The following is an 18,251-nucleotide window of genomic DNA, read 5'->3' as shown; positions in this document are numbered from 1 at the left end:
AAAAGTGCGGTCTCCGCCAGATGCCCCCAGTCGAGCCGGCAGTAGCGGCGCATCTTCACCCAAAGACTTCCATGTCAGCGGGGGGCTCCGCCTTACCCACCAGCGCTGACCGTTTCCAGTCCAACCTGACGGAGAAATCCTACAAGGCGGCTGCGCTTACGGCCCGCGCACTCAATGCCTCATCCCTGCTTATGGCGTATCAGGCGGAGCTGGAGGAAGACATGACCGCCGCTCCTGATGCTGCGCTGTGGGAAGAAGTGTGTGTCATCACTGATCACTGCCTTCACCTCCATAAGGTGGCGATCCAGGCATTGGGCAGAGCTATGGGACTTATGGTCCTGCAGGAGAGAGCATGCTGACTGAACCTCACCACACTCTCGACCAAAGAGGAGGACCTTCTCGACACCCCCATAACTCCAGAAGGGCTGTTTGGCGCAGCTGTCTCCACCATGCAAAAGAGGTGCGAAGACAAGAAACGTGACGACGAAGCTCTAAAGCTGTGTCTCCCCAGACGACGGCCTGTGCCCACTCCCACAGCACCACCGCCTCACCGCCAGACCTTTGCCCAGGCTGCGGCGCACCTGCCCACCTTTAGGATCCCCAAGCTGACTAAGACGCAGCCGGCCACTCAGGCACCTGCTCGTGGTCCGCCTGCCAAGGGCCATTGGCAGAAGAAGCCTGAAGGCACGCGCCCTGATCAGCCACCGCCCACCTCCACTCAGACTGTGCGGAGGAGAAAACGGTTGGCCTAACAGTCAGTCGGGATGGGGAGTGTGTCCTGGACCCGCTCTCCCCATCGGTCCAGCTCCCAGAAGAGCGTGGCCGAGTTCGGCGCATGAGCAACAGGATGTTCAAGCCTGCACAGCGCGCCACAAAACGATGCAGAGACTGGTCTCAACAGAGGGGTTCCCCCGTGGCCCCCAGCCGTGTCTCACAAGCATACTTGTTCCAAAAACTTTATTAAAAGTTCACAAACTGTCGCATCCAGGCATGTTGCCAAGGGCGCAGTTAAAAATGTTGCAAAATAAAATTGTCAGCAAAAAGGGATCTGGTCTCATACTTCCCAGCGGGAGTGAGACCTCTTCCCTTAGCGAACATCGCTACGATTGACAAAGATCCTTGCGCATGCGCCAACAGATGGCGATCTGACACCACAAATCAGACTGGCCTGTCAGCCCCCTCTCACTGAGAGTGGAGAGGTGGACAGCCTGCACAGATTCAAAGTGGATTCTGAACACAATAAGCAGAGGCTACAGGCTACAATTTGCCGTTTTGCCTCCACAGTTTCAGGGGGTGATTCAGTCTCAGGCCGCGGGGAAAGCAGCTCACTTCTTACGGGAGGAAAGGGTAAAATCTCTGACAGACTGCCTAGCACTGTTTCACAGAGGAAACCTAGTATCGCCCAGACTGTGTTGGAGGCTGCTTGGGCTGATGGCATCGGTGCTGGTGGTGGTCCCGTTGGGCTGCCTGCACATGAGGGGTGTCCAGCGCTGGGTAGCATCTGAGGCGGAGCCCTTGCTCCACACACAGGTTACGGGTCTCAGCAGCCTGCGCAGCTGCATTGCGCCCTTGGAAGGGTGCAGACTTCCTGACTCAGGGTGTGCCCATGGGAACCGTACAGAGCAGGAAGGTGATCACAACAGATGCCTCCCTCTCAAGTTGGGGGGGCATCCTGGAGGGAAGAACTGTGAACGGGACATGGAGCCTACACATGTACTCGGTCCATATAAATTACCTGGAACTGATGGCTGTGTTCTTGACACTGAAACACTTCCTCCCTCTCTCGGAGGGGCATCATGTGCTGTGATCCCTTCACCTGCATTCGCTGGCCCACAAGCTGATAGTTTGGGCCAGCAGGAATTTTCTGTCACTGAGAGCCAGGGGTCCTGAACCGGGGTGCAGATCTGCTTCCCAGAGGATGTCCTCTGTACGCAGAGTGGAAACTCCACCCAGATGTGGCCAGTATGGTCTGGCAACGTTTCAGTCAACCGTCAGTGAACCTGTTTGCGAACTGGGAGAACACTCAGTGTCCCCTGTTTTTCTTTCTACACGACCAGGATGCTCCACTAGGAGTGGATGCCCTCGCCCATCAGTGGCCTCGTGTTCTTCTGTACGCGTTCCCACCTGTGGCGCTAATTTCTCCGACGCTAGCCAGGGTACGAGCGGAAGGTCTGTCGATTCTCATCGCACCCCACTGGCCATCGAAGCACCGGTTGGCGGAGATATCTCAACTTCTACGACAGGAGCCCTGGCCACTACCGGTTCACAGGGACCTGTTGTCTCAGGCACAGGGGGAAATTTTTCACCCTCATCCAGAGAGGTTGGATCTATGGGCCTGGCCCGTGAAGGGTTCAATCTAGTCTGCTGGACTTCCTCAAAATGTCAGACAATCCAAAACGCAAGGGCATCCTCTACGAGGTCCCTTTTATAGATGTAAGTTGTCTATCTTTAAGAAATGATGCTCTGATTCGCAGGAAATACCTTTTCAGTGCTCCGTGGCTGTGATCCTAACTTTCCTCCAGAATCTGGTGGATCAGGGGAAAGCTTTTTCAACCATCAAGGTGTATTTGGCAGCAATCTCAGCTTGCCACATTGGTTTTGATGGAAAGACTGTGGGTCAGCATCCGTTGGTGTTTCGGTTTATGAGGGGGGCTCGGCGCAAGCTGCCTTTTGTGAAGCCCCTGGCACCATCATGGGACCTTCCCCTGGTGTTGGAAGCTTTTAACGAGTCCACCTTTTGAGCCACTGTATCAGGTGGATCTCAAAGTAATTACATTGAAGACTGTGCTATTGTTGGCACTTGCTTCAGCTAAGCGTGTGGGTGAGATCCATGCACTCTCAGTACATCTGTCATGCACAAAGTTTTCTGCTGGGGACAAAAGGGTGAGCTTGCTCCCCAATCCCGCTTTCTTGCCAAAGGTGTTTGGGACGTGTTCCCCAATAGACTTGGTGTCCTTCAATTCCCCGCCCTTCTTGTCTGAGGAGCAGCGGCGGTTACATACGCTTTGCCCGGTGCGGGCTTTGCGTGTCTATATGGAAAGAACTAAAACTTTTAGGAAAAGTGACCAACTCTTTGTGTCATGGGCTAAGGCCCATTTGGGGAAACCGGTTTCCAAACAACGGCTGTCTCACTGGATTGTTGGCGCAATCTCTACAGCCTACAGTTCCAAGGGGCTGCGGCCCCCACAGGGTTTGCGCGCCCACTTGACCAGGGGCCTTACCACTTCATGGGCCCTGTTCAGGGGAGTATCCATTCAAGAGATCTGTGCCGCAGCAAGCTGGGCCTCATCTCACACTTCTACGCGGTTTTACAGGCTTGATGTCACAATGCCACCGCTGGCCCAATCTGTACTCAGTCTGGTTTCACCCACACTGACAGGATGTGAGTGAGAGATTCTGTTGGACGAGGGTCTCCTGTGACCTTCTGGTTATGCAATCCTGGAGTAAGTATTTTCCCATAGTGACACGAAACGAATGCTATGAAAGAGAACTGTGTTACTTGCATAACCCCGGTTCTCTGAGTAGCATGAGTGAGTGTCTCAACAAGCCACCCTCCTTGCTTATTCAAAGCGAGGAAGAGGTGAGCTTTTCGAATAACCTGCCTGCGTAGTGGCAGCCTGTTTTATAGGGGAGGGGTCTCCGCCCTCCCTGGCACTGACAGACATGCCCCAGCCAATCCTGGCTGGAAGAGTGTAATACATGCTTCTGATGAGGTCACGCCCAGAGCATTCCCATAGTGAGACAGTCACTCATGCTACTCAGAGAACCGGGGTTACGCAAGTAACCTCAAGCTTTGTGACATGGTGCATCATCCTGCTGGAAGTTTCTATCAGAAGATGCTGCACTGTGGTGATAGTGATGGACATGGTCAGCAGCAATACTCAGGTTAGACTGTGGTGGTTAAATTCTTCTACAACTGGTACTAATGGGTTAAAGGTAAATATTCCCCCACATCATTACACCACCAGTACGAGCCTGAACGGTTGCCACCAGGCAGGATGGATCCATACTTTCATGGTTTAGCCACTAAATTCTGATCCTACGATCTGAATGTGGAGCAGAAATGGAGACTCCTCAGACCAGTTTCTCCATCTTCTATTATCCAGTTCTGGTGAGTCTGTGTAAATTGCAGCCTCAGTTTCCTGTTCTTAGCTGACAGGAGTGGCACCCAGTGTGGTCTTCTGCTGCTGTAGACCATCTGCTTCAAGGTTGGATGCATTTTGTGTTCAGAGATATCATATTTAACTTGTTTGGAACCAGTGCAGATGAAGTGAATATCCTAGCAGCTATGTTGTCTGGGACTTTATGCCCCTGGAAGGGTCACCCATGCCAAACTGGTGTCTAGGGGAGGGACCAGACCAAGCACGGCTCATCGACCTCTATAATGACCACAAACCTGGGCATAAATGTTCCTTTGCCCGGACGCGGGTTACCGGGACCCCCCTCTGTTGCCAGGCCTGGGGGCTGGGTACGAGAGCGAGCGTCTGGTGGTCAGGCCTTGCCCGGTCGGGCTCAGCCCGAAAGGGTTACATGGGCCCTACCTCCCATGGGCTCACCATCTGCGGGAGGAGCCGTAGGGGTCGGGTGCAGTGTGAGCTGGGCGGCAGCAAGGGGTGGGGACCCTGGCAGTCCGATCCCCGGCTGCAGAAGTTTGCTCTAGGGACGTGGAATGTCACCTCTCTGGTGGGGAGGGAGCCTGAGCTTGTGCACGAGGTTGAGCGGTTCTGACTAGATATAGTTGGACTCACCTCGACACATAGCTTGGGCTCTGGAACCAGTACCCTTGAGAGGGGCTGGACTTTCTTCCACTCTGGATTTGCTCATCGTGAGAGGTGCCGAGCAGGTGTGGGCATTCTCATCAGTTCCTGGCTTGGTGCCTGCATGTTGGGGTTTACCCCGGTGGATGAAAGGGTAGTTTCCCTCCGCCTTCGGGTCTGGGGACGGGTTCTGACTGTTGTCTGTGCTTATGCACCGAACAGCAGTTCAGAGTACCCACCCTTTCTGGAGTCCTTGGAGGGAGTGCTGGAGGGTGCTCCTTTTGGGGACTCCATTGTTCTTCTGGGGGACTTCAATGCTCATGTGGGCAACAACAGTGAGACCTGGAGAGGAGTGATTGGGAGGCATGATTCCCCTCCTCTGAACCCAAATTGTGTTTTGTTATTGGACTTCTGTGCTCGTCATGGATTGTCCATAACGAACACCATGTTCCAAGATAAGTGTCCATATGTACACCTGGCATCAGGATTCCCTGAGTCGCAGTTCAATGATCGATTTTTTTGTAGTTGTGTTGTCTGACCTGCGGCAACATGCCTTGGACAATTGGCTGTCAACTGATCACCACTTGGTGAGTTGGCTCAGATGGTGGGGGAGGAAGCCGGTCAGATCTGGCAGGCCCAAACGTGTTGTGAGGGTCTGCTGGGAACGTCTGGCTGAGTCCCCCGTCAGAGCGAGTTTCAACTCCCACCTTCAGCAGAGCTTCAAACATGTCCCAAGTGAGGCGGGGGACATAGAGTCCAAATGGGCTGTGTTCCATGCCTGTATTGCTGAGGCGGCCAGCCAGAGCTGGTCGGTAGAGGGAAGACTTCAAAGACTTCCTCAATCCCACCAACACGTCTTCCGATGAGGAAGCAGAGCTGGGGGACTCAGGGGTGGACTCTCCTATCTCTGGGACTGAAGTCGCTGAGGTGGTCAGCAAGGCCCCAGGGGTGGATGAGATCCGCCTGGAGTTCCTTAAGGCTCTGGATGCTGTGTGGCTGTCCTGGCTGACGTGCCTCTGCAGCATCGCGTGGACATCGGGGACAGTGCTGCTGGATTGGCAGACTGGGGTGGTGTTCCCCCCTTTTAAGAAGAGGGACCGGAGGGTGTGTTCCAATTACAGGGGAATCACACTCCTCAGCCTCTCTGATAAGGTCTATTCAGGGGTCCTGGAGAGGAGGGTCCGCCGGATAGTCGAATCCCGGATTGAGGAGGAGCAGTGTGGTTTCGTCCTGGTCACGGAACCAGCTTTATACCCTCTTTGGGCTCCTGGAGGGGAGCATGGGAGTTTGCCTAACCAGTCTACATGTGCTTTGTGGACCTGGAGAAGGTGTTCTACCATGTACCCCAGGGGCTCCTGTGGGGGGTATTCTGGGAGTATTGGGTATCAGACCCCCTTGTACAAGCTGTCTGGTCCCTGTACGACAGATGTCAGAGCTTGCTGGTAGTAAGTCGGATTCGTTTCCGGTGAGGGTTGGACTCTGCCAAGGCTGCCCTTTATCACAGATTCTGTTCATAACATACATGAACAGAATTTCTAGGCGCAGTTGAGCTGTTGAGGGGATCCGGCTTGTGGCCTCAGGATTGGGTCCCTGCTTTTTGCAGATGGCGTGGTCCTGTTGGCTTCATCTGGTCGTGATCTCCAGTTCTCAATTGAGTGACTCGCGGCAGAGTGTGAAGCGCCTGGGATGAGGATCAGCACCTCCAAATCTGAGACCATGGTACTCAGCCGGATTAGGGTGGATTGCCCCGTCCGGGTCGGGAGTGAGGTCCTGCCTCAAGTGGAGGAGTTTAAATATCTTGAGGTCTTGTTCACAAGTGAGGCAAGGATGGAGCACGAGATCGACAGATGGATCGGTGTGGCGTCCGTCTGCAGTAATGCGGACTCTGCGCTGGTCTGTCGTGGTGAAGAAGGAGCTGAGCCAGAAGGCAAAGCTCTCGATTTACCAGTCGATCTAAGTTCCTACCCTCACCTATGGTCATGAGCTGTGGGTCGTGACCGAAAGAACGAGATCTCGTATACAGGCGGCTGAAATGAGTTTCCTCCGCAGGGTGGCCGGGCTCTCCCTTAGAGATAGGTTGAGGAGCACGGTCATCCGGGAGGGGCTCAGAGTAGAGCCGCTGCTCCTTCGCAACGAGAGGAACCAGTTGAGGTGGCTCGGGCATCTTGTCAGTATGCCTCCTGGATGCCTTCCTGGTGAGGTGTTCCGGGCACATCCCTCTGGGAGGAGACCCCGGGGAAGACCCAGGACACGCTGGAGGGATTCTCTCTGCTGGCCTGGGATCCCCCCACAGAGTTGACAAATGTGGCTCGGGAGAGGGAAGTCTGGGCTTCCCTGCTTAGGCTGCTGCCCCCGCACCCCAGATAAGCGGCAGAAGATGATGATGATGGAACCAGTGCTTATTTAAGTAACTGTTGTCTTTCTATAATCTCTGTCCAATGTGTCCATTTTCCCTGGACATCAACAAGGTAATTTGGTGGGGTTTTTTTGGTGGTAATTTTATTAAATTACCTTGCTGCTGATTCCTGCCTTGTTCAGTCACTTAAATCCCTTTTCCTCCCAAATCTAATGCTCAGTTTGAGCTTCAGGAAGTCCTCTTGACCATGTCTACATGACTACATGTGTTGAGTTGATGTTGTGTGATTGCTTGATTTGTCAACAAGCAATTGTTGTGGTGTATCTAATAGCAAAGTGCTGGTTGATGTAGTTAGTTTGTAAATCCCTAATTCTTCTGATCTCTCTTCCCTATTTCCGAGTTGAGATTGGAAGAGGCAGAAAGGAAAAGTCAAGGCAACATGCGTTTAATAAAAAGTGACATCCTTGTTCATATGAAGTTTTTTTTCTTCAAAATGACTTTTTACAAAAGACATTGTCTGATGCCACTTCGGAGTGGAGGCACAAAAAGCTCCACAAATGAAACAGTTTCTCATCAAAGTATTTTACATCATGTAAGCAAATTTTTTTTCTTTGTTTACCAGAGTTGCTCCTTTTTATTTCTGTGAACACGAATTTATTATGCCGCACCATGAAATGAAAACTTTTTCTACAGGAGCAAAAGCGTTTTTCCATCAACATGAAATGTCATTACAAAACTGAAACTGTTTTGTTTTGTTTTTTTTTTTTTTTTTTTTTTTTCTTCCTTCGTCAATTTCATAACCTCTGCAGTCCAGCATGTTTCCCTTTTTCTTGTCTGTCCTCCTAATTAAAATAGTTGGGTTTTTTTTTTCTCTCTATTGTCCTCCAGCGAATGACTCATCTTTGCCGCTATTCCAGCTGCCACCACAGTGTGGTTACTCTGTTGAAACCACATGGGGAGACCTCAGTCTGATGGCTCAGTACGATGCCTGTCACGTTGTTCAGGAGGTGCGGAAGATCCTTTTCAGTCACATCATCCAGTACGCAGTTTTGTTTGGGGAAAATCTGAGCGTCACATTGCTAAAATCTTCACTCTTTCATCCTTTTATTCATATTTGACTGATTTTCAAGCCTGAAACCTTTCAGTTCCCCTTTTGGTAGCTGTAGCATGATGAATCCTGAACGAGTCATGACGCAGCCCAGTACGCTCCCCACTAGAAAGTGTGGGACTTTCACAGCTGTTGACTCTGAGTCTAATTTGCATATGAAACCATTTCTGATGAAAGCAGAGAAGATCTTTTTTTAAATGCCGTGAAACATGTTTCATTCAGGATGACGACTATGTGTTGCCTCTCCTGTGGAGGGGGACTCCAGTCAAGATGTCCTGTCCAGTGTCTCAGATCAAATCTCCGGCTGCAGAGCCTTCCTCCCTCTGCTGCTCCCCATATGGTATGACTGTTAAAGTGCATCCACAGTCTGCTACAGAAGAGCCCAGTATAAATGGTAAGTGTACTTCCCAGTAGCATCAAGACATACTTAAATCACTTCCCATTGTTTTTGTTTCAGACTTGTCTTTTTATTTTCTTTCCACTGCAGTGAGAGGACAATGGACTCCGTTGATGCTGTTGGCTGAACAGTGCGGCTACACTTTGGACAAACAAGACGCAACAATTATAATTGTTGTTCCTTTTATTTCATGTGGTGTCACAGTAAAGGTGAACGTCGGTGCGGCTGACAGGGAAACTGTCTTCAAAATGCCCTGCTTTTTCTTAGCACATGCAGTGAAATGTTCTGCTCTTTCTTTGTAGAATGGGAAATACGTACTCTACCTTCAGATGGGGCCGAGGATCCTCACATTGGCCTGTCCTGTCTCAACTCTTGACGAACTGTCAACCGCCCATCAACATCTGGCTGACAGCCCCCTTCATCTGATCAGAAAGGGAACAAAACCCGTAGTAGGTTCCCTGGAATCTGTGCCGTGGATCCCACCTATCTACCTGGCGCCGCCCTACTATCCCCACCCCACATATGATCAAAACGATCCTAAAGGACAGTCATACAACCCTCCCACTCCATCGTCTTTCCCTCCTGAGGCTACTTTTAGTTTACAGTCTCTTCCTTCTTCCAGCTTCATGGCCAACTATCAGGGCCACCTCTTTCCAAAGATTCCTCTCGGGAAGCCACATGACAGCTCAGAGGATTCAGCTCTGGCATTTCCAAATCAGAAGCAAAATCCCGAAGTTCCCATCTTAGATCTGTCCAAGAGCCACAACGTCGACGCAACAAGCTCTCCAACTGATGTCGATGCTCCTCGTTCCCAGCCTCCAAGCCTTGATTTCAGCCCATATTACCACTACTACCATCATCCCAAAATTCCTCTCCATGCCACTCTCCAAAACCCTGATCCAGGTCCAGTTCCAGGGGTGTCTGGATGGTCTTCAGCTCCTCTGAACCATTTATTTCAGCCTTTTCCTCTGGACGTGCAGCAGTCTGAGAGTTTCAGCAAAGATGCCTCAGGCAAGACCTCTCCACCTGAAACTACTTCCTATCCTCACGCTCTCCCAACAAATTCTAAATTTCTTCACAAAGTCTCAGCACTTAATGCACCTTACCCTCCACAGCCCTATCCATACCACTATTTCTATTACTTTCCACAGATTGCTAAAGGCGTGGCTAAGAAGCTGGCCCTCTTACATCCTGATTTGGCTGCATCTGCAAATTTCTCTGCTGTGCGCTCACTTCACTCCTCAGCATCTCCAGGACATGACAAAAACATGAATCCTCACACAAATGAGCCAGACGCAGATAAAACCGATAATTTGTCCAGTATCAAATCAAGCCTGAGTGACAATAAGAACCTTTCTGCAGCTGCGACTCCCTCTGGGCCTCCTCCAGTCGCACACAGTTACCCCGAAAGACCAGACCCCGTTGCACTTCCCCCTACTGATCAACCCTCTCTCCCCACTCCAGGATTCATCTATAATGCTAATCCTCACCAGTACTACTACAACCAGTATCTTATGTATTATGGACCTGAGTCTTTGCTGAGTGCAGAAAAACATGTTTCTTCAGCTTCATCCAAAAAGCCATTTCCTCTGGCTCAAGCATCTTCCTCTTTAGTTCAGTCTTTATCTCATCTCAAAACTGCATCACCCACCAAATCCATGTACGATACTCCGAATGAGCCATTCTATCCTTACTATTACTACCTCTACTACCAACCGCAAGTGGCCAAATACAACCAGGGGCCACATCCTCCAGGCAGCAAAGCAAATGCGTATAGCAGGATGCAACGCTTTGCTCGTGCTTCAGAGATGGGGTATCCCAGCATCCCTCTGTCCCAGTACAACCCCTTTCATAGCCTGTACCCCTACTATGTTACTCAGCAGCACCCTCATGGACACCGCGGTCCATATCCTCAGCAGCGAAGTGAAAATGAAGCCAGAGAGAAGCTGGATAATAAGATGGGAGGTACATGGTTGCATTATGTTGAGCTACTAGTGTCAGTGATGAAGTATTTTTATGTAACTGATTCTTTTGAGATGTTTTTGGGATTGGAGCATTGTGTAATATTTCATGTCACAGCTAGAGGGCTGAATTAACGGCACAATACATCTGTATTGCCTCTAAACAAAGCTTTTCTTGTGTAACTTGTTTTCCTCTTTGTGCCTTTCTCTTTCAGTTTACCACAAACCCAACCCGCACACTGTTGTCCCACCTTGTGGCTTTGGACCAGTGTCAGACGTCGACTGTAGTAACCAATTAGGCTGCTGCTCATATTCTGTGCAGGGTGTGTGTCTCACTAAACAAATGCTGTTCAGACATGTTATAAAGAGGCTCATCTAAAAACTGGATGAATCTTGTTTCTCCCTAGTTTCTGTTCATTGCTAAATCTTTTATCTTTATTTTTTTATTGCTGCAGATTTAAACATGGCAGCACTATTCAGGTTTTTTTGTGTATGTGTATCAGAGTCAACAGATGGCACAGTTGGGCCTTATTTCGTCTTTGCGATGCCCGACTCCGTGACGGAGCCCACGGTGGTCCCTCATGCTCTCTCCTCTGAAGACAGTAATGGGTCCTGTGCCCTGCAGAGGCTGAGCGCAGACCTTAACATCTACATTGTGCCTCTGGATGGCTGCGGAGTAAACAAACATGTAAGACGCGCTTCTAAAGGGCTCCTTAGTTACAGTAAGGGTGTGTACGTCTTATTTTACCTTTTCAAATGTTGAATGGTGTGTATTTACACACCTTAACCGTGCTGTTTCCAAGTCAAAACCATTTCCAAGTCAAAGCATTTGCTCTTCTAAACAGTCAAAAACAAATATTTTAGACTGTTGAACTCATGTTTGGTTATGACCCTGGCCTAGATGCAGTGGTTAAGGCCTTCCAAAGTCATGTTTTACATGTTAGGAGGATATTTATTGGTGTGAATGTTTTGGATGCACCAAAATACTGGGATTCAGTCTCCAAAGAAATATTCAGTCACAGCACACTGTGGAGATTAACATGGTTTCTAAAGAATGGCAAAAAAACAAATCTCCAGTTCTTTTACAAATTAATTTAAAGTATTTAACCCCTTAAACATCCCCAAATTGTAGAAAATTTTACACTAAACCTGTCGTAACTCGGGCAGTACCAGCCAAACACAGTGGATGCAAAGAGAGAAGCTGCTTGGGGTTTTATAAAGGCGTGTAAGCCCTACTTTGACTAAACAAATAACACCTTGACCATACAGACCTCACTTGTGCACGCCATCTTTTTAATCTACAATGGATGTCATGCTTTATTAATGTCAAATGGAAATTTTTATCTCATGTATCTGACTGGAGCGTGTGAAATAATTTTTCATGCATTGTCTCAGATGTTCGGTCCAACAGCGGTTCATCTTCTGGAAATCCAGGGTGTCCAGTCACATAAAGGCACCAGTTCTGCTCATGGAAAGTCTCCTGTAAGGTATGATGATGTTGTTTAGACATCGTTGGTTTAATGGATGCTGTTATTTCAGCAGGTCATGTAGTACCACTGTTTCTGCATGTATTTTTATTTGCAGTGAATATTTTACATGCAAATGAGCTGCGTGTTCTCGTTGCTGGATTCTGGTAGCAAATCAGCTTTCAGCTATAGGAATTATTCCTTCGAATCAAAGCAATCATTTCTGTTGCTTTAATTACCATACACCTTTTTTGGCTGTTCCATTTGGATATTTTGTTGTACTTATTTGCAGTAACAGTTCAGTGGAAGCATTTGATGAAGTAATTCTGTTTCCATGCAGCTTTACTGTGACCGAGTTATCCTGGCATCAAATGTGTGGGAGAGGGAAAAAAAACTTAAATATGATGTTCAGAAATAAGATGCTAACATTGGGAAGTCAAACATGCTATAAGGAAGTTGTGTTGCACATTAGCTCCACTTATAAAAAGCATCGCCTTGTTATGGACATGAATATTTTATATTTAAATCAATGAATGAGTTTGCAACCAACTTACTGTAGCACGTTAGTGTGGGGAATGTCCAGATTCAGCTGCTGATGCAGAAAAACATGTACCAGTAAATCTCTTCATGCTTTGCATGAATTTACTTCCTGATGTCTTTTTTTTTTTTTTTTTTTTTTTTTTAACTTTTCTGAGCATAAAATATATATTTAGACACTAGTTAGGTTGGTGTATGGAATTTAGATTGCCCAAAATCAAGGACATCCTTGCACATCTTTTATCAGTGTTTCAGTGGCAGGCCTAATGGAAATGTCATGTATGAAGTGTGTGTGAAGCCATCATGTTGGAAATGAACATCAGACATTAAAAGTGAACTGAATGCTATATTAAGCATGTAGAAATGTGCTTATCGGTTTCCGTTTTCAATTTTTCTTTTGGAGCACTGCAGTTTTTTAATTAAACTATGAAGTTGCAGAACTTTGTCCAATTCTTTGCATGAATTTAAAGCTCAGCTCTTTACGGAGCACTTCAACACTTAGTATAGCTATATTTATTGGAAAGTTGGAGAAATTAGCCCAGTTCTTTGCAGCAAACTTTACGGTATTAATTCTTTGCATTATAACATAGGTGATATTATGGGGTGGGAAGGGAGTAAACAAACAAAAAAAAAAAGCCTGTAGCACTTCATGGAAGTACCTACGTCCAACTGGACAGTCTACGGTAGTGGGGTCAATTTTTTCCTTGTATTTTAACAAAGGGACTATTGCAGGAAAGGAAAGGAGCAAAAAAAAACCCAAATTGGACTACCTCCAGAACTACATGGCAACAGCTGCAAACAACTGGACTTGTAGCAGTTGCACTTATCTACAATGTTACTTACTGCTGCGTGTGTTTCTCTTTGGGGAAAAGTGTCTGCTAAATGATTGTAGAAATGAACAGAATTAATTTCCACTCTATTATAACACGAGTCTGGCAGCCTGTAGTTGGTACTTTTTGTGTTTTTATACAAAACACTTAAGTGTTGGCTTCTCGTTTGCGAAGCGAAAGTTTTGTGGGGACGAAACCTTTAAAAGTGTGAGACCGGGGTGAGTCAAATTTTGTAGAAACACACAGCAAATTCTCTGTGTGGACATGAGCTGGACTCGCAGCAACATGTCTCATTGTGTTCACGCTTCACTTCTAAAATGAATTGGACCTTTTTAAAAAAATATATATCTTTCACTCTCCATCAGAAGCAAAAAATATGAAGCTGCTTCAGATTGTAGTGAGCTGGTTGATCAGATTTCTATCAGAACTTTGACCAAATTCTTCCTTGTTTTCCTTGTCGGTTATTTCTGTCATCCAGGCCTGTCTACTATCCCACACATGGAAGTTTTGGTTGTGTCTACCTGGGGTGTGGGTAAAGATTGTGCGCTGAACCCACAATACATTTTGTGTTTGTCGCCCACTCCATGTATTTGGTCCACCTGAAACTGACCAAGACCTGCATTTGTAGGCGGATCGAGTCCACTTCTTTGATCCATCCATCCATCTTCTGCCGCTTATCCGGGGTCGGGTCGCGGGGGCAGCAGCCTAAGCAGGGAAGCCCAGACTTCCCTCTCCCCAGCCACATTTGCCAACTCTGCGGGGGGGATCCCGAGGCGTTCCCAGGCCAGCCGAGAGATGTAATCCCTCCAGCGTGTCCTGGGTCTTCCCCGGGGTCTCCTCCCAGAGGGATGTGCCTGGAACACCTCACCAGGGAGGCGTCCAGGAGGCATCCTGACCAGATGCCCGAGCCACCTCAACTGGTTCCTCTCGATGCGAAGGAGCAGCGGCTCTACTCTGAGCCCCTCCCGGATGACCGTGCTCCTCACCCTATCTCTAAGGGAGAGCCCGGCCACCCTGCGGAGGAAACTCATTTCAGCCGCCTGTATACGAGATCTCGTTCTTTCGGTCACGACCCACAGCTCATGACCATAGGTGAGGGTAGGAACGTAGATCGACTGGTAAATCGAGAGCTTCACCTTCTGGCTCAGCTCCTTCTTCACCACGACAGACCGGCACAGAGCCCGCATTACTGCAGACGCCGCACCGATCCGTCTGTCGATCTCGCGCTCCATCCTTCCCTCACTCGTGAACAAGACCCCGAGATATTTAAACTCCTCCACTTGAGGCAGGACCTCACTCCCGACCTGGAGAGGGCAATCCACCCTATTCCGGCTGAGGACCATGGTCTCAGATTTTGAGGTGCTGATTCTCATCCCAGCCGCTTCACACTCGGCCGCGAATCGCTCAAGTGAGAGCTGGAGATCACGACCAGATGAAGCCAACAGGACCACGTCATCTGCAAAAAGCAGGGACCCAATCCTGAGGCCACCAAGTCCGATCCCCTCAACACCCCGGCTGCGCCTAGAAATTCTGTCCATATAAGTTATGAACAGAATCTGTGATAAAGGGCAGCCTTGGCGGAGTCCAACCCTCACCGGAAACAAATCCGACTTACTACCGGCAATGCGGACCAAGCTCTGACACCTGTCGTACAGGGACCGGACAGCTCGTACAAGGGGGTCCGGTACCCCATACTCCCGGAGTACCCCCCACAGGAGCCCCCGGGGGACACGGTCGAATGCCTTCTCCAGGTCCACAAAGCACATGTAGGCTGGTTGGGCAAACTCCCATGCCCCCTCCAGGACCCCAGAGAGGGTATAGAGCTGGTCCACTGTTCCGCGACCGGGACGAAAACCACACTGTCAGCCAGGACAGCCCCAAAGCATCCAGAGCCTTAAGGAACTCCGGGTGGATCTCATCCACCCCCGGGGCCTTGCCGCCAAGGAGCTTTTTGACCACCTCAGCGACTTCAGCCCCAGAGATAGGAGAGTCCACCCCTGAGTCCACCAGCTCTGCTCCCTCATGGGAAGACGTGTTGGTAGGATTGAGGAGGTCTTCGAAGTATTCCCTCCACCGACCCACAACGTCCCGAGTTGAGGTCAGCAGCTCCCCACCTCCACTGTACACAGTATTGATGGAGCACTGCTTCCCCCTCCTGAGCCGCCAGATGGTGGACCAGAATCTCCTCGAAGCCGTCCGGAAGTCTTTCTCCATGGCCTCGCCGAACTCCTCCCATGCCCGAGTTTTTGCCTCGGCAACAGCCGAAGCCGCATGCCGCTTAGCCCGCCGGTACCCATCAGCTGCCTCCAGAGTCCCACAGGCCAAGAAGGCCCGATAGGACTCCTTCAGCTTGACGGCATCCCTCACTGCTGGTGTCCACCAACGAGTCCTGGGATTACCGCCACGACAGGCACCAACGACCTTACAGCCACAGCTCCGGCCGGCCGCCTCAGCAATAGAGGCACGGAACACAGCCCATTCGGACTCAATGTCCCCCGCCTCACTCGGGACATGTTCGAAGCTCTGCTGAAGGTGGGAGTTGAAGCTCGCTCTGACAGGGGACTCAGCCAGACGTTCCCAGCAGACCCTCACAACACGTTTGGGCCTGCCAGCTCTGACCGGCTTCCTCCCCCACCATCTGAGCCAACTCACCACCAGGTGGTGATCAGTTGACAGCTCCGCCCCCCTCTTCACCCGAGTGTCCAAGGCATGTGGCCGCAGGTCCGACGATACGACTACAAAGTCGATCATCGAACTGCGGCCCAGGGAATCCTGATGCCAGGTGTACATATGGACACTCTTATGCTGGAACATGGTGTTCGTTATAGACAATCCATGACGAGCACAGAAGTCCAATAACAAAACACCATTTGGGTTCAGAGGAGGGGGACCATGCCTCCCAATCACTCCCCTCCAGGTCTCACTGTCATTGCCCACGTGAGCATTGAAGTCCCCCAGCAGAACAATGGAGTCCCCAGAAGGAGCACCCTCCAGCACTTCTCCAAGGACCCCAGAAAGGGTGGGTACTCTGAACTGCTGTTCGGTGCATAAGCACAGACAACAGTCAGGACCCGTCCCCCCACCCGGAGGCGGAGGGAAACTACCCTTTCATCCACCGGGGTAAACCCCAACGTGCAGGCACCAAGCTGGGGGCTGATGAGAATGCCCACACCTGCTCGGCGCCTCTCACCATGAGCAACTCCAGAGTGGAAGAAGGTCCAGCCCCTCTCGAGGGTACTGGTTCCAGAGCCCAAGCCATGCGTTGAGGTGAGTCCAACTATATCTAGTCAGAACCGCTCAACCTCGCGCACAAGCTCAGGCTCCTTCCCCACCAGAGAGGTGACGTTCCACGTCCCTAGAGCCAGCTTCTGCAGCTGGGGATCGGACCGCCAGGGTCCCCGCCCCTTGCTGCCGCCCAGCTCACATTGCACCCAACCCCTACGGCTCCTCCCGCAGATGGTGAGCCCACGGGAGGTGGGGCCCATGTAACCCTTTCGGGCTGAGCCCGACCGGGCCCCATGGGCGAAGGCCCGGCCACCAGACGCTCGCTCTCGTACCCCGCCTCCAGGCCTGGCTTCAGAGGGGGGTCCCGGTAACCCGCGTCTGGGCAAGGGAACATTCATGCCCAGGTTGGTCGTCGTCATAGGGGTCTATGAGACGTGCTTGGTCTGGTCCCTCCCCTAGACACCAGTTTGCCATGGGTGACCCTACCAGGGGCATAAAGCCCCCAACAACATAGCTGCTAGGATCTTTGGGACGCACAAACCCCACCACCACGATAAGGTGACGGCTCAGGGAGAGGCCACTTCTTTGATCCGAATACAAATTGGATTGCACATTCACTTTACCCCCAAATGACGCAGACTTTCAGAGCAAACGGACGAAGCTTCCAATCAAGAAGGCTGATGTGAAAGTGCCGATCCATGTGTGGAAATGTCTGCTGCTCCCTGAACCCCTCTTTCTTCATCCCGATGAATCCTGGCATTGTCAAGTTCAAATCAACATGTACCATCACGGAAGAACAAAAAAAACTCTAGCGGAGCTCATTTGTTGGGTACATAATGCTGCTGAACTTAGACCTGACTCACTGCAGTAACTCTGGATTTTATTTGGCCAGGCATTGTAACACCTACGTGGAGGATTACCAAGAGGGATGGCTTTGGATAAGAACAGGGAGAACAAGTTGTCGGTCTTACAATGCAATGAAGACAAGGGGTGTGTCAATGCAAACTACTGCAGGCCTGGCAGGACCACAACCCTGCCTCCAGTCCTATTTGCCTTTTCTGTCTCCGGCTTTCTTCCTGCGGTCGTGTAAATGCACATTTTTAAGATTACACGACGTTTCTGTTCGGGTAAACAGCGCTTGAGACATCAAAGCTTTTTTTTTTTTTTTTTTTTTTTTAAATATTCTTTAAATTTTTCTTAATTTTATTTTTTTGTGTGTTTACTGGGCGACACACAGAGGAGTTCAAAGTATTTGCTGTGTCCTCCAGTGCAAAGATGTCCTGACTGGGTTGAACTTGCTGTCATTTGTCTAAACATTACATTGAAAACTGCAGTGGTAATTTAAAAAAAAAAAAAAAAAACCCATAAACACACATGTTCTGTTAGGTTGCAACACTTTCTGCATCCTTTGTGTGATTCTGAGATGTGTGTGTGTGTGTGTGTGTGTGTGTGTGCGCGCGCAGGTTGATGGTGGGATGTAGCTCGTCCCCACATACTCCAGGTGAAGTCAGGTTCCATATGATGGATCAGCCTCCCATCCTGCCGGCACCAGCTCAGGTCACTGTACTACTGAGAATCGCAACAGGTCATTTATTTATTTATTTATTTATTTAT

Source organism: Telmatherina bonti, assembly GCF_933228915.1.
Source record: "Telmatherina bonti genome assembly, chromosome: 14".
Taxonomy (NCBI): Eukaryota; Metazoa; Chordata; class Actinopteri; order Atheriniformes; family Telmatherinidae; genus Telmatherina; species Telmatherina bonti.
The sequence above is the reverse complement of the archived record's forward strand: the minus strand, read 5'-3'. Positions refer to the sequence as shown.